Here is a 14988-nt window from a genome sequence, read left to right on the forward strand (position 1 = left end):
GGTGATTGCTGCACATGGACTCACTTGATTATACGGGAGCAGACGAAACATCACCTAATGGGTTGTATTTTAAAAGTTAAGAATTGCAGGTCAATCAAAGGTCACTCTCAAGAGATTACAGTATTTTCTTTAAACACTGGCTAGATGTTTTATAAAAAGCCATATTGAAATTCTTCTTTGCTTAATATTATGGTCAGGTATAACATTAGGCTGAGAGCCACTGCTACCATCTTCCATTACTACATACAGAATTACAACTACACATTATGTATCACACTACTTTATATTTGAGTGATTTCACATTTTGCCTTATTCTTTTTGGCTGAAATCTCCCCAAAACTTGATCTCTCTGCCCTTTTGCCTTATTTTTTGTGTTGATTAGTATTTATAGCTTTGCCAAATTTGTGTTCGTCAAAAATCTGAATCTTCTGTTACTGTTGCGTTTTTTCTATTCCTAATCATGATGTAAAAAAGTCTGTTGTGTTTTAATAAATGCTTTATAATGCAATAAATGCTAAAGTTACAAATTGACACTTGTTTTCTATTATCCACCTGGGCAAGATACCTTTTCAAGTATTTTAGTCTTTGTGGTACTGCTTCAGTTTGTAAAGGAAAAAATAATGCTTTGGTAATGATTTCAATGTTTTTGAGTGACAAGGTGAAACTTATGCCTGAAGCTATTTTTAGCTTGATTTCGAGTGAGGCAATAGTCGGTGACATCACTGTGCTAGTCACACCAGTGTAACGCGTGAGAGAGGAAGGAGGAAATAGAATGTTACGACTGTGTGTAGTGCTCTATAAAGACAGAATGATATTTTTGCTTTCTCCACATGCACTGCACTCAAATGTTTTCCATCATTAAAGGAACAGGCCACTGTTTTTACATACTGAGATTATATTCTTACCTTAGCCTAGACAAATTGATGCATGCCTGTCTGGACTTTGTGCGTACACTCAGTCATGCAAATGTTAGCATTTAGCCTCTCCCAGCATAGCTATAGCTCCAAACTGGGGTGAAGTTAGAAGCTACCAAGCTGTTCCATCCATTTTCTTCCACTTGTCCATTGCCGGGTCGTGGGGGCAGCTGTTTGTGCTTCCCAAATCACATTGCACCAGCCCCCTATGGCCCCTCCTGCAGGTTGTGGGTCCACGGAAGGATGGCCTTATGGTTCTAACCGGGCCTTTTGGTCTCTCATAAGGGGCTTCTGAACCGCTCTGTCTGACCCGTCACCTAGGACCTGTTTGCCATGGGAGACCCTTCCAGGGGCACAAAGCCCCCGACAACAGAGCTCCCAGGATCATTCAGGTTCTCAAACCCCTCCACCACGTTAAGTTCCAGGAGGTGTCTTTCTGAGCCATTGAAACAATTACAAGACAAAACCAAGAAACAAAATTGTCCTTTAAAGTATATTTATTGAAATATAATGACAAATCTAGTTGCTATTTCCTGGGCCTGTGAAGAAAGACAGGGGAACAGGTGAAATTGGCCTGAAGATCTGTCACAGCACACTTATGTGAGATGAAAAGGTGAAAAATGTGTAGATTTTTCCCTTTTTTAGTAGACCATTGCACTTCGCATTAATATTGGGCTATGAGAGACATTTCTTGCTTTTGCATGCATAGGGAAGAGACTTTCATTAATTTGGCCCATCCTCCTTATAAGCCACTTATTATGAATAGTAGCACAGGCATGTCTGAATATTTATGAATAGGCGTGTTTGCCAATTGTCTGCTACGAGAAGGGATCAAATAAAATTGCACAGCACAAATATATTTCTGAAAGACGTCAGCAAACATTACGGTCTTCTAAGTAGTGAACAATGTATGACGGCAATCCATTCACAAGCAAAACAATTGATGCAAGTTAAAGTAAATGAGGTAATGTGTTTAAAATATGCAAACAAAGCTCAGCCTAAATGACGCTCACTCTTTCACAAGCTCATTCACACACCAGTGGGTGAAGTGTCCTGCCCAAGGACATGTGCCTGAGTGGGTTGGCACACGGCTCCAGTCCGCACGTGTTCATCACAGACGCATTTAAGGAAAGGTGAGAACAGAGAGCAAATTTCACTACAGGTGACAACTCAGTATTCACTTATCAAATAGCTGTAGCCATGGTGTGACTCGACAATAAAACAAGAGAATTTGAGACGGATCCGACACAGGACTCTTTGTTGAACAGCTCATGTTTCAACAGATTTGGCAGCACTGACAGACAGGATACAAGAAAATGCAGTATCTTTGGCGTCACGGGGCGTGTCCATGAAATCGGACTGACCGCCCCCGGTGCCACCCCATCTAGCTGAATATTGGGGGCCAATTCTATCTTTATGTTGGAAGTATAGACAACAAGTTGTGTAGTGCTCTGTGCTTTACACAACAAAACAATATATTTAATTCCCTTTCACTATTTTGCAAAAGCCATGATAAATTAAAAGGTGCGGTCAGCACCTATGAAAGAAGTTTGAGACAGACACTGAAAATGATACCGGGGATTAAATGGGTTGATCTTGAAGTTTTCAGACAATGATGTAACTTTGGCCTCATAAACATGATGGTGTAACAAACCCTGAGGAAGCAGATCATATCTGATACCTTGCCAGAATGGATACACTGAATGAAGCTAGCAGGATATTTATCCAATAAATAAAGTGCAAGTGTGTCACGAGATATATAATCTCTGAAATAAATCTGATAGATCCGAGGCCCTCAGATTAATTAAAAGTCCTTTCATTAGCAAGGACCACACCACAACAAAGTGCAATTAAAGAATGTATTAACAAGTTGCAGTGCAGAGTGAACTGTGAGGGGACTCCGTCTCGGATGAACCCAGCTCTTCAGGACCCCACCAAACCCCTTTGAAGCAGAAGAGTCAGTGCTGAACAATAAAACAAATGTGGAGGGAGGGTGAGGTCGACAGGTATATATGGCTCATGGGTAATCAAAGGCATGGTTAGGTGAAGGCAGGTGTGTTTGGTTTGCAGAGGGTGATTAGTTGAGGCGTGGTCCTGCTCCTGAACCTAGTCAATAAATATTGACTCCATTTATTCACTGGGGCGCCTCGGATCTCCTCCTTTTTCTCAAATTTTATGGATAAACTCCACTCGATCCTTACATTTCATTTCCAACCAAAGCATTATCCTCCCCTACTGTTTTATTGATTTATTTGGTGCATGTTAATGACCACATGGGACTCATGCAGGCCATGATGGACGAATTTCCATCCGTTGTCCCCCACTCTCAAACACACTCTACCTCAACCTGGTATTGTACATGTTTTTAGTGCTAATGGAACCCAGAGAACAAAAAGGGGACACCTTCACAGGCATCTGGAGAACATGCAACCTCCATAAAAGACCCTGTCCAGCCTGGGGATCAAACCCGGCTGTACCACAGGGTTATGAATGATACCGCCCCTCAGAGTGGAGTTGCATCTGTACAGGACGGTCAGACTGCAGCAGTGCTCTGTGATAACCCTTACACACACTCCTGCATTAACAGATGAATATGTATCAAGTTGTTAAAGGGATATTTCAGGATTTTTGACATAGAGCCTCATTTCCTAGCTATCCAGTGTTGTTGATTTCTGGACATATTTTTTTTATTCATGCAGTCTTTATATTTGAAGAGTTTAGTGGTGTTACCCTAGTGCTAGGCAAGTGCATGTCTATGGTAACTAGTAGCCTGCATTAAAAACCTCTTCAAAATCATGCCTTATCTGATTTGAAGGAAGCTCCTTTGTGAATTCCACGTGTAGTAATGCCGGCCACAGGTAAACAAACTACTGTAGATCCGGTAACCGAGCAGATCACTCCACCGCAGCGTAGCTTACAACCAGGAAGCTGATGCTGCTCAAATATGAGTTATTTAAAATACAAAATGGTTATAATTAAAAAAATATTCAGTCGGCACAGACATTTATATGGGTAGCTGTTTTTAATGCAGGCTACTAGCTACCATAGACTAGCTTAGCATAAGCCTAGCACCACTAAACTCTTCAAATATGAGGACTGCATGAATAATAAAAACACTCTGGATAACTAGGAAATGAGGCCCCGTGTCAAAAATCCTGAAACGTCCATTTAAGCTACTTAACTTTTCTATTTCAGAACGTTTTTGTTTTGTTTTCTGGAATACACTTTGAAGTAAACTTTCTTGAACTCCGTATTGATTTGATGAGCATTGTTTGGGTTAAAAGCTCAAAAAGTCTTTTCAGTGTGATATTGATACCAGGAACTATAAACATGACGGTAAGATGACCACAACCTCATTTTTTGCTGTATAAAGTTTCTTTCATTATTGAAAAGAAACAGTGATCTCGACGAGGCCTATCTCCTGGTTTACTCACAAGGGAATGTTACTCAACACTAATTCGCTCCATAATAGAGCTGTACATACAACCATCCTGTCAGTTTCTTAGTTTGATTTTGGGTATTTCAAGGAAAAAAGTTTCAAAGCACCACATATTTGATCATTGCTTTATTAGTAACCAGGCATAGTTTCTGTATCACACAAACAAGTTAAGAGTGAGAGCAGAGTCCGCTTCTGCAGCCTTGGTGTAAAATAACCTTTCAGTGTGAGATAACAACAGTGACGTATGTGGGAAAATGTGGGAAAACTCGATCAAGGGGGATTTTGAAATACCTTTGCACAATGCAAAGATAATGGTTTTGCTTCTTCCTTCCTCCCATATTTATCAATACAGAGCTGGATGCATAAAAGCTCTGTTTGTTATTTTCTTATCGTTAAAAACCGAAAAACCAGAGGGGACAGAGCGTTCGCCGTTGTCGGCCCTAAGCTGTGGAACGCTCTGCCCCTTCACGTCCGTACGGCCCCCACCCTGGAGTGTTTTAAATCTCGTCTTAAGACTCACTTTTATTCTCTGGCTTTTAGCACCGCGTAAGTTGTGTGGTCCTCTGTGTCTTTTTATTTATTTTTATATATATATATTTTTTTTTAATTGAGTTTTATTCTTATTTATAGTTTTTAATGTGTTTTTATTTATATTTATTCTTTTAACCTGTTTTATTTATATCTATTGTTTTACACTCATAGCGGTAGAGCTCATTTGCATTGTTTTGGTTTTATTGATTTTGTTGCATGTGCAGCACTTTGGAAACGTTTTGTTGTTTAAATGTGCTATATAAATAAAGTGGATTGGATTGGATTGGATCGTTGGAAAAAGCACTTTGAGAAAGTGATCAGCTCAATACTTTTATTTTAGTAACAGATGACTTTGCTGTATTTAATAATAGGAGCAACATTGTTCAAAGTGTGAAAGGCCCCATTTAAACTGCAGTCACACAACGTCGCATAAACTGCTTTCTAATCAGTTTGCTTTTCACTTTTTTATGTGTCACAATGAGGAAGTGATATATCTCCACAGTTCACATGCCTGGACAGAACTCACATAGCTCTATTTTTAGACCTTTCTAATCTTAGCACTGCAATGTCTATTCTTAGCTGCAATCTAAATATAGATACAGGTAAGGTGGTGCTGCGCAAATGTGCTGCCAACGACATAAACGGTTAATTTTCCTTTGCCAAGCCGGTTTTGTAATGATGTTCCGTTGAAACAAGCAGCAGTATTACAGTTTGTAGAGAATGAAGTAGTCTCAGATCTGTATTTTTTCAGCATAACAGCACAGGTACATCACTTTACTTAAAGGACCAAGATATTAATGAACTGCCTGTTGTAAAAAGAAAAACAATATTGTAGTTGTATCATTCAGTACTTTTTACTTCTACTTGAGTAATAATGTACTGAAGTATCTTTACTCTTTAGTAAAGTGTGCCACCGTAAGTAACAAGCTTCATGTCGACCATAGATACAGTATGTAGTTTGTGTTTCGTGCCCCTTTTTCTTCAGAAATATATACTTTGATACATTTTCTTTGGATTTTCACATTAATACATATTTTGTTTCTCATAAATTATGTCACAACTGAAACATCAATCAAACACTCACAGTACTCGAGCAACATAAGCTTTTTTACTTGTACTTGAGTATTTATTTTGGCTACTCTACCCCCTCTGATGTTAAAACACTGCTTTTAGTGTTACTACTAAACAATTATACTTCACAGAATACACTACCATTGATACATTTTATTGCTTTGTAACAATGTGTAATAACTAGATACACAATGGAATAATATGTATTTGTAGTTTGTAAGTACATAATGTAGTAAGACATAACTCTAACTCTGACCCTAAGGGTCTCGTGTCCTGTTACATTATGTACTTACAAAGTACTCATACAAGTTATTCCATTGTCTATATGTTTGTACATGTAGTTTTTGTCTGATATTGTGAGATTTATTTATTTATTTTTGTCTTTTTGATTTTTGTAAAATGAAGCATTCAGTAACTTTAATAATGGTCAACCTGTAAAAAGATTTGCTTCTCAATAAAAAATAAAGTTATATTGATAAAGGTATAAAAAGTTATTCCATTGTACATACTACATAGGTACAAGTCATTACACATCATTACAGAGCACATTACATTGTACTAAATTTACCAAGGTACAATGTATCAAGGTACTGTAAAATAAAGTGATACCCAGTTATGTACTCCTTAACAAATGGTTTAACAGTAAACCATTAGTTTGCCATTTTCTTTTGGAGTTCCATGTGTCAATCATGCAGCAAGCAGTGAAGCAGCGACATTTTGCATATTGTCAGTTTATTGTTATTACTCTAATTTTATCTGGATTCACTTTTTGTTAAACTAAACCACAATCCTCTCCAAGCAAAGCTGGCACAAAAAGGACACTAGTGAACTACCAGCCCTTACAGTGCGATCGTCTGTGCAGTGTTGACTTTCATAAGTAGCCACTATCTACTGTTTTGCCATATTCATTTCATTATTTTATACACAACCAACTTCATGCCAAGGAACAAGCCACGCACAAACCAAAATATGTCATTTCAGGAAGACGTTGTGATCTAGGTGGAGGCACAGAGGTCCGACATTCCACCCACGCGGCAAAACTTTCATAAATTCAAATTGGAGCGATGCCCACACATTCATTTGCATGTTCCCTTCATAAACCGTGGAATACTTGCAGATTTTGTCTCTATTTGACAGAAATAGCATCAGTTTTCCAAGATGTTATTTGAGTGAAATTGATCTTTCCGTGAACTTTTGACACAAGCCCACATTGTGTAACAACATGCCGTTCAGATTCACCACACCTCGAGAGGATTATGATTACATGCGGGAGTGTTTAAACTGCAAATTATGAAGCTTGTATAGGCTATACAAATATTGTTACTGAAAGCCTAAACTAACAGTTACAATACGCTGAAAACACTTCAGATCTATATGGAGAACATTTCGATACTTGATAAATGCCAGTGATCATTTCTTGTTTTATTTAAGCTAGAACATTTTTTGTACTGTGGCTGAACATTAAAGGCCTTGTGCCTGAGATAGTTTTCTATCAGTGGAATAACAATCTTGAAATACAAAGTTAGGATATCACTTGCTCCCTCTTTCAGGAACAGACATTTATTGAAGCTAAACAAATTATTCAGACCTATCAAGTACACTAGTCTTGTCAAAACTTCTCAAAACAAGAAGTAATGTTCTTTTTACTGTCTAATGCATGGAGAAATAACATTCAACCCAAGAACACTATTGCCGGGTGTTTTCCACTCGAGCAAATACATTTATGTGATTTTCATTATGCTGCGTTTATCTGAGTGTCCTGGGTCTCTGGGCTTCAGCTTTGTCTTTGACATCTTTGATGGCCTGGGTGTTTCTGCATCCAAAACACACTTTTTCCTACAGGCACATGTTAGTAGTCAATAGTGATAGAAGGTCGGGTAGGGTTAGTGTATTTAATCGGGCAGTCTTGCCCCCTTCAAGGTTGACGTTCAGGGCTGCCACATTTATTTTGCCGACTTCAACTACAGCTTTGCTCCTGTCTCAGAGTTTAGTGTCTCTGGCCTAGCAGCAAGTGAGTAACACATAGTTATTTTAGTCAGCTGGTCATTTATACCCATTCAAAATACACATATTTTCATTCTCTCTCCTGTGGCTGTTTGTGCCAAGGACACTGAGCTTTCACCAGGGATATCCCACATATCCCAGGAAAGGGTGGACCAAAAACCAAGTTTCCATCTTCATTATTTTATTTTTTAGGAATTTTTGTTCCCAAATTCCTAATTTTGTAGTAATCTTGAAGCATTTTTATCTGGTCCTCTCATGATGCTTTTCCTTCATTTTGTTAGACATGACACAGTTTAATATAAAAGAGCACGACTCAAATGTGTCAGGTATTGTCATGTTTTGATATATTTTGATGACAAGTACTTTTTATTGGTTGTATTATCTCGGGTAAAATCACCTGGCGCTAGTGATGGTGTTATGAATTTGAGCGATAGTGGTCTAGGGTTAAGAACCTGCATCTTTTGCCGTAGGCCTATAGTAAGTTCTACTTAGTTATGCAAGCTCTGTGAGCATGAAATTAGACACTCTATTGTCCCTGAAGATAATTCTGTCTAGAACTCATGGCCTGTGCTGCGTCGAGTTTTGTAGTTACCTTTATTTCGTTTGAAACTCAAGGACCTCTCTAGTGCACATAGAACATATAAATGGACTCACTTCAAATACTGTAATCAAAGCTAAATCTCAATCCATCCGGAAATCTGACAGTCCGCCATTGAACCCTTGTATAAACTTGTTGAAACTATGATTCATGTTTGCCGTAGCCATTTAAAGAGCCCATCAACAGAGATTTATTTGAGGACTGAGGTCAGATTGCTTCCTCCGAACTATTGTAAAACTAAAACAACTTCTGGCTATCGCTTCTGAAATATTAAAGAAGATCAAAACAGTTTGTATAATAACATGATGCATTTCAGAGTTTTCAATTGCTCTTGCAACAAAAGAACTTCGGACTATCCCAACGCCATCCCTTTATGATGCAATTATTGGCAAAACATTAAAAGATTCAGGAATGTGTATGTCAGCAGCTCTGCCTCGGCACTTCATTGATTGAAACTACATACAGTACTTCACGTTCTTAATAGGTTACTTAAGATGGCTAAAGTTTACAAAGTGCAGAGGAGGCCGAAACTTTGTAGCGACCGCTGGCTCTGTCTAATGTGTCCATGTGGAGTTTCCCAGGGCTCTGTTCTAGGGCCTGTTTTATTTTTGTTCTGATGCCTCTTGACTCTGATCATTGCTCCTGATAAAAGGATCCCACTGATCAAGAACGTCATTGGTTTCTCTGGGCTCGTCTGTTCAAACCAGCCTCAGAAACCTTGGGGTTGTCCTTGATCAGTCTAGATGTCTTTGGAGGGTCAAAAACTGTTTGTATCACCTGAGAAATATCTCTAAAGTGAGGAAAATGTGGTCAGAATCAGATTCAAATGATCCTCCACACTTCCATCTCATCTCGTGCTGATTTTGATTCTGTGAGATTGTACAAAATGCTGCTGCTAGACTTTTGACAGGCGCACCCAGAACAGCCATCACTCCTATCCTTTCAGGTCTCCAATGGCTTCCTATCAAATTTTGTATTGACTTAAAATATTAATCCTGACTTTCTGGGCGTGATATGGTCCCTCAGTATATCGCTGATTTGTTGTGGCCCTAATCCTCACACACACAGCCTTTGGTATTCAGGCCGGGTCTCCTTAAGATCCCAAAGACTCACTATAAAACTCTAGGAGATCTGAGTTTCATGAAACATTTTTCAGAAACTCACATTTATACTGTGTACTTTTTGGGCTACGTGTGGAAATTAAGCTTAATGTACAGTATGTAGCCCAGTGCTAGTTTGTGTTATTCAACACACTCAATGTTTTGTAAGACCAAACAGGGCTGCAACGATACGTAACACAATGTAAGGCGGTGTGTAGGGGGTTAGGGGGGTATAGAGTTTGGGAAATACCACAGTTACCTTGGAGATCCGCCATCTTTGCAGCTGTTAGTGTACATTTCACATTTCCATCGACTAACATTAGCTAAAAACAGTATGAAAAATTGAGAAAAAAGCCGTGGAACAACTCCATTAGCTGCTGAGATACAGCTGGTAAATACATCTGACACACTGTGGTGTCCAAGTGTTTAAATGTGAACAATAACACCAGTTATTTAACTTTTAAAACCTCCATTAATTTACTATTGCTGCTTTTCCCATAATGCATAGAGATAAGTGACAGTCCCTTGTCCTCATGGGAACATTTCATTTACTCTTTCTGTTCCCTTCCTAGATATAAAATTATGCATTTTTCTCATCCTACAAACAGCCCATGTTATTATTGTAACAACAAGTTTCGCAAACATGAGTTTTTGGTAAACTTCTGTAGAAAGCTTTGTATTGGAGCAATAAAAAAACTTGCTATTGCGTCCATTAATCTGAAAGTTGGTGGGGGTTGGAGTGAACAATGGTGCAAATTTGCAGCCTCAGTCTACCCCAGGGCAGATGTGGCCACCACCGAGTGTGAAACAAACCCCAAACTTGCAGTTCAAATTACAGAAATATACCCACTACAACTTGCAGAAATAACTGTGATTCCCAAACATTTCTGTCTTGGAGCAGCAAATACGACAGTATCACTCCGCACTTTGCACTGGCTCTCAATCTAACAACACATTCACTATAAAATCTGCCACCTCAGTCACTAATGCATTCATGGATCTGCACCTCAGCACCTCAAAGAACTCCTGACCCTCCACACATCATCACGGCGCCTCTGAAGCACTACAGCTATCGCCTTCACTGCCCCAGGACTAGAGCTTTTCCGTCATCTGTTTGACCATCCTCAGGGCTCCACACTCTTGCCATCTCAGGTCATATGTGTAACTGCAACTTCTATATTTAGCTCGTGCATGACGGCACTTCGGACCCGAATTAACACCTTTTTGAGTGACAGTTCATGATTTTAGTGGCAGTTGTGGTGAACAGGTCTGAGCTCATTCTACACATTAGGACATGGCTGGAACATGTAGGGGGAGGAAAATACATTATTTTAACATTTTTAAACTCTGTATAGTCCCTTTAAGAAACATTTGAAAACGTATATATTTATGAAATGTTATTAATCTTTTACCCATCGTTTATTTATTTATTTGTTTGTTAGACTTTATATGGCACTGTTCTGGCCAACTGTACCACTTTGACATTTTGTGTTGAAATGTAAAGTACGCTACAGATAAAACAGATCATGATTAGATATAATATTTGTCAAAAAGGCCAGCAACATCACTGGGTCTGAGAGTTTCCACCTGTAAGTTTAGCTCACACCTTGAATATTCTTGGCTGTCGTCCAAAGCCTCAAAGCGTGCAGCTGAACTCGGGAATTTCCCCCTTCATAGTATAAAAGCGGAGCGGAGTCCAGGCTAGAATCAGAATCTCCGGACATCTTCACCAGAGCCTTACAACACACCAGTCTACGGACTTAGAGCAATAACATTATCTGAAAAACCATGGCAAGCGGCAAGTTTTGTCTCATCACCCTTTGCTCCCTCGTGCTCCTGTCACAGCTGATTGTCCCAGCGCACTCATGTAAGTATAGGAAGCAATTTTTTCTATTATTCATATCCAATGCATGAGCTTTTCTCAGCAATAGTGACATACATGGGGGAGCAGAAAATGTTGTGCTACTAGTTAAAAGTTGTTTTAATTTGTATCTTGCAATAACACAGTAATAGGTAGCTCTTATGACTCAGTAGTAGTACTTGTAGAGGGAGTTGCTCATAGGAAATTATTATAATGTTGTGTGTGTTTTTAGGGAGCTGCTGTCTGAAGTACACCAAGAGGCACCTGCCATGTAAGCGGCTGCTGGGCTACACATCCCAGGACATCAGACACGACTGTGACATCAACGCCATCATGTGAGTATTCAGTAGTAGTAGTAGTAAGAGGAGAAACACTGGTCAAACTTGAAATGTTATCTCTAAAATACTTAGCATAGCTCTCCATCTGATAATAGTTTGTCCTATGGCTCCCCTTTCATCTCTTTATTGTCTGCTTCTATAATGTGTTGCTGTAGATGACAAACAGCTGCAGGAAAGCCGATGTTTAATATTTTCTTCACTCTTACTAACTTTGACTCTGTTTATCATCCCACAGTTTCCGCCAAACCAATGGAAAGCCGGTGTGCGCCGACCCCCTGCTGAACCATACCCAGAAGTGCATGAAGCTTATCGAGTAAGAGTCTGATTATGTTTATCATTCAGTTAAAGAGGAGGGTATTTTTCAGGTGGATAATTCTATATTTTCTTTTGTGTTTTCAGCCTGCGACGAGAGAAAGAAGCAAGAATCATGAATTCATTAGATTCCGGCGTTTGATTCACTTCTGCAGAGAAGACTGTACATTTCCCGGTTGCTGCGGGCGCTACTGCTTTAAAATCTATTTATGCATATAATATATATTCTGTATTGTTCTATTTTCTGAACAGACAATAGTAGTATTTGTAATACTGCACAAAAAGTTTAATTTTCGCATTTTTTGACGGACACTAAAACTGTTGATACGGTGACGTTTTTGTTCACTACAGTAACTCTATTAAAGTAATGACTTTTTAATATAAAATCAGTGTCAGTGTTTTTCTGTAATAAACTGGACGTATGATATTATTTTAGGCATCTCAGCTTTGGCCATTTTCATTTTAACATGTTAAATAATGTCTTTATGCATGAAAAAGATAGAACTGAGTGAGACAATGGGCTGGTCAGGATTTAGACTTGACCAGGAGACACAGGACATTCCAACGCAATGAAAACAAGCTTTCAATTTCGGCTAATGGCTTACTTACTGACCCATAATGAACATACTTTGAACACAGAACAGTTCAGAACAGCTTTGGTGATGGATTATGAGCTTTAAAATTGTGGAGGACAGTTTCGTATTACTTCAATGATGCAACAAATGCAAGGCAAAGCAGACTGTTCTAGAGTGGTAGAAAATAGTGAATTCTGCAGAAATATTATTTTTTTAATTTTATCATAACAAATTTATGCCAACATTTTCTATGACCCAAATAGGAAACAGTATTATGTCAAAGTTCACACACTCTCGAGCAAAAAGGGAAGTAACCTGCTAAAGTTTCATCACAACCAGAATTTCTTGTTGTTTGTAGTTTTGTGTGGGAGATGTCACTCCTAATTTTCCACTTCTCTCATGCTATGAACCATGCAGGGAGTAGTGCACAGTTAGTTAATGATTAAGTCAAGTTCTTATGCATGGTCCAATATCACAACATGAGCTGCCTCACAGGGCTGCACCAAACATTAAAGCGGTGAAACAATAACTAATGTAATGTAAAAGAGTTCAGGCAAATACAAATACAAAATACGGTACATACAAATCTCTGATCTTTTCTCTTTATGGACTTTAAAATATTCCAAGCCAGTGAACAGAACCACAAGAAAATGCAAAGTCTTGCTCACAAACACATCAGTCCACACTGCCAATGGACGATCGGGAGGTATTTTAGGAAAACATAAGAGCCTCAAGTATCTTTATTAAATCAATCAGTGTTAATTCGCCATACCTGCCATGACAATTGTAGTAAAGGTTTAATTTCATAGCTTTGACCCGAAAGGCAAATATATTATCAATCAATCAATCAAACTTTATTTATAAAGCGCTTTTCATACCGAAAGGTATCACAAAGTGCTTTACAGATGACAACATTTAAAACAATGCGCCTGGCACAACCTCCCATATATATACATTTTATATATTAGGATTAAATAAATAGATTAGTCAGTTAAAGGCTAAGCTAAAAAGGTGAGTCTTGAGCATGCTCTTAAAAACATGAACGTTCTCTGCAGCCCTGAGCTCCTCCTCAGGTCGTACCAGAGGCGAGGGCCATGAGTCTTTTTGTTGACTTTAGGAATAACAAGGAGACCTCTGCCGGAGGAGCGAAGGGGCCGTGAAGGTTCATAAGGTAAAAGCAGTTCTGAAAGATAAGAAGGACCAAGACCATTAAGACATTTAAAAACATTCAAAGAACTTTAAAATCTATCCTGAAACACACGCGGAGCCAATGTAGCGATTCTAAAACCGGTCTAATGTGGTCCCGCCTCCTGGTCTTCGTCAGGACATGAGCTGCTGAATTTTGTATAAGTTGTAAACCTGAGATCCTCTTTTTGGGAAGACCAGAAAGCAGGACATTACAGTAGTCGATACGACTGGTGATAAAAGCATGCATTAGCGTCTCCGTGTTGGCCCGAGAGAGAATGGGGCGGACTCTGGCTATGTTCTTTAGATGGTAAAAACCTATCTTTGTGATATTCCTAATGTGTGGAATAAACGCCAGCTCAGAGTCACAGACCACACCCAGGTTCTTCACCTGTGAGGAAGGATTCATAGACAGTGACTGTAGTTTGGGTAAAAGTCTCTCTCTCACGGCCGATGATTAACATTTCAGTTTTGTCCTGGTTAAGCTGGAGAAAGTTTTCTGCCATCCAGAATTTGATATCTAAAATGCAGTTAAAACGTGCATCTATTGGCGTGGTGTCATTAAGGTCAAAGTTCACACACTTTTCCAGTGCTAAGGAAAGTAACCTCCTCCAGTTTCTTAACCAGAATTTCTTGTTGGTTGTCTGTAGTTTTGTGTGAGAGACGTCGCTCCTAATTTTCCACGTCTCAAATATAAGCCATGCAGGGATTAGTGTAATTATGATAACACACGTGAGTTTCTTCTGAATGTGAAGAGGTCACAGTAGAGTAATCCTCCACATTAGTAATACTTAAACTTTTCAAAGCAAGTGTCAGGAAAAGAATGTCCAAAACAGACCCTATTGGATTAGTTTGAGTAATATGTCCGAATCAGAACAGTTTTTATTGCCATTGTTTGTATCAGGTTCCCAAAATAGGATTATTTCTCGGTGAGACGTGCAACATTAAACATATAAAAACATATAACACAGAGTTTAGATAAAAATAAGCTATAAAACTTAAAACTATAAGGCTTTAGGGCCACGCATAAAGAGTTGGGGAGGTTTTAACTGTTAAAACT

Source organism: Gobius niger (genome assembly GCF_951799975.1).
Source record: "Gobius niger genome assembly, chromosome: 18".
In the NCBI taxonomy this organism is placed as follows: domain Eukaryota; kingdom Metazoa; phylum Chordata; class Actinopteri; order Gobiiformes; family Gobiidae; genus Gobius; species Gobius niger.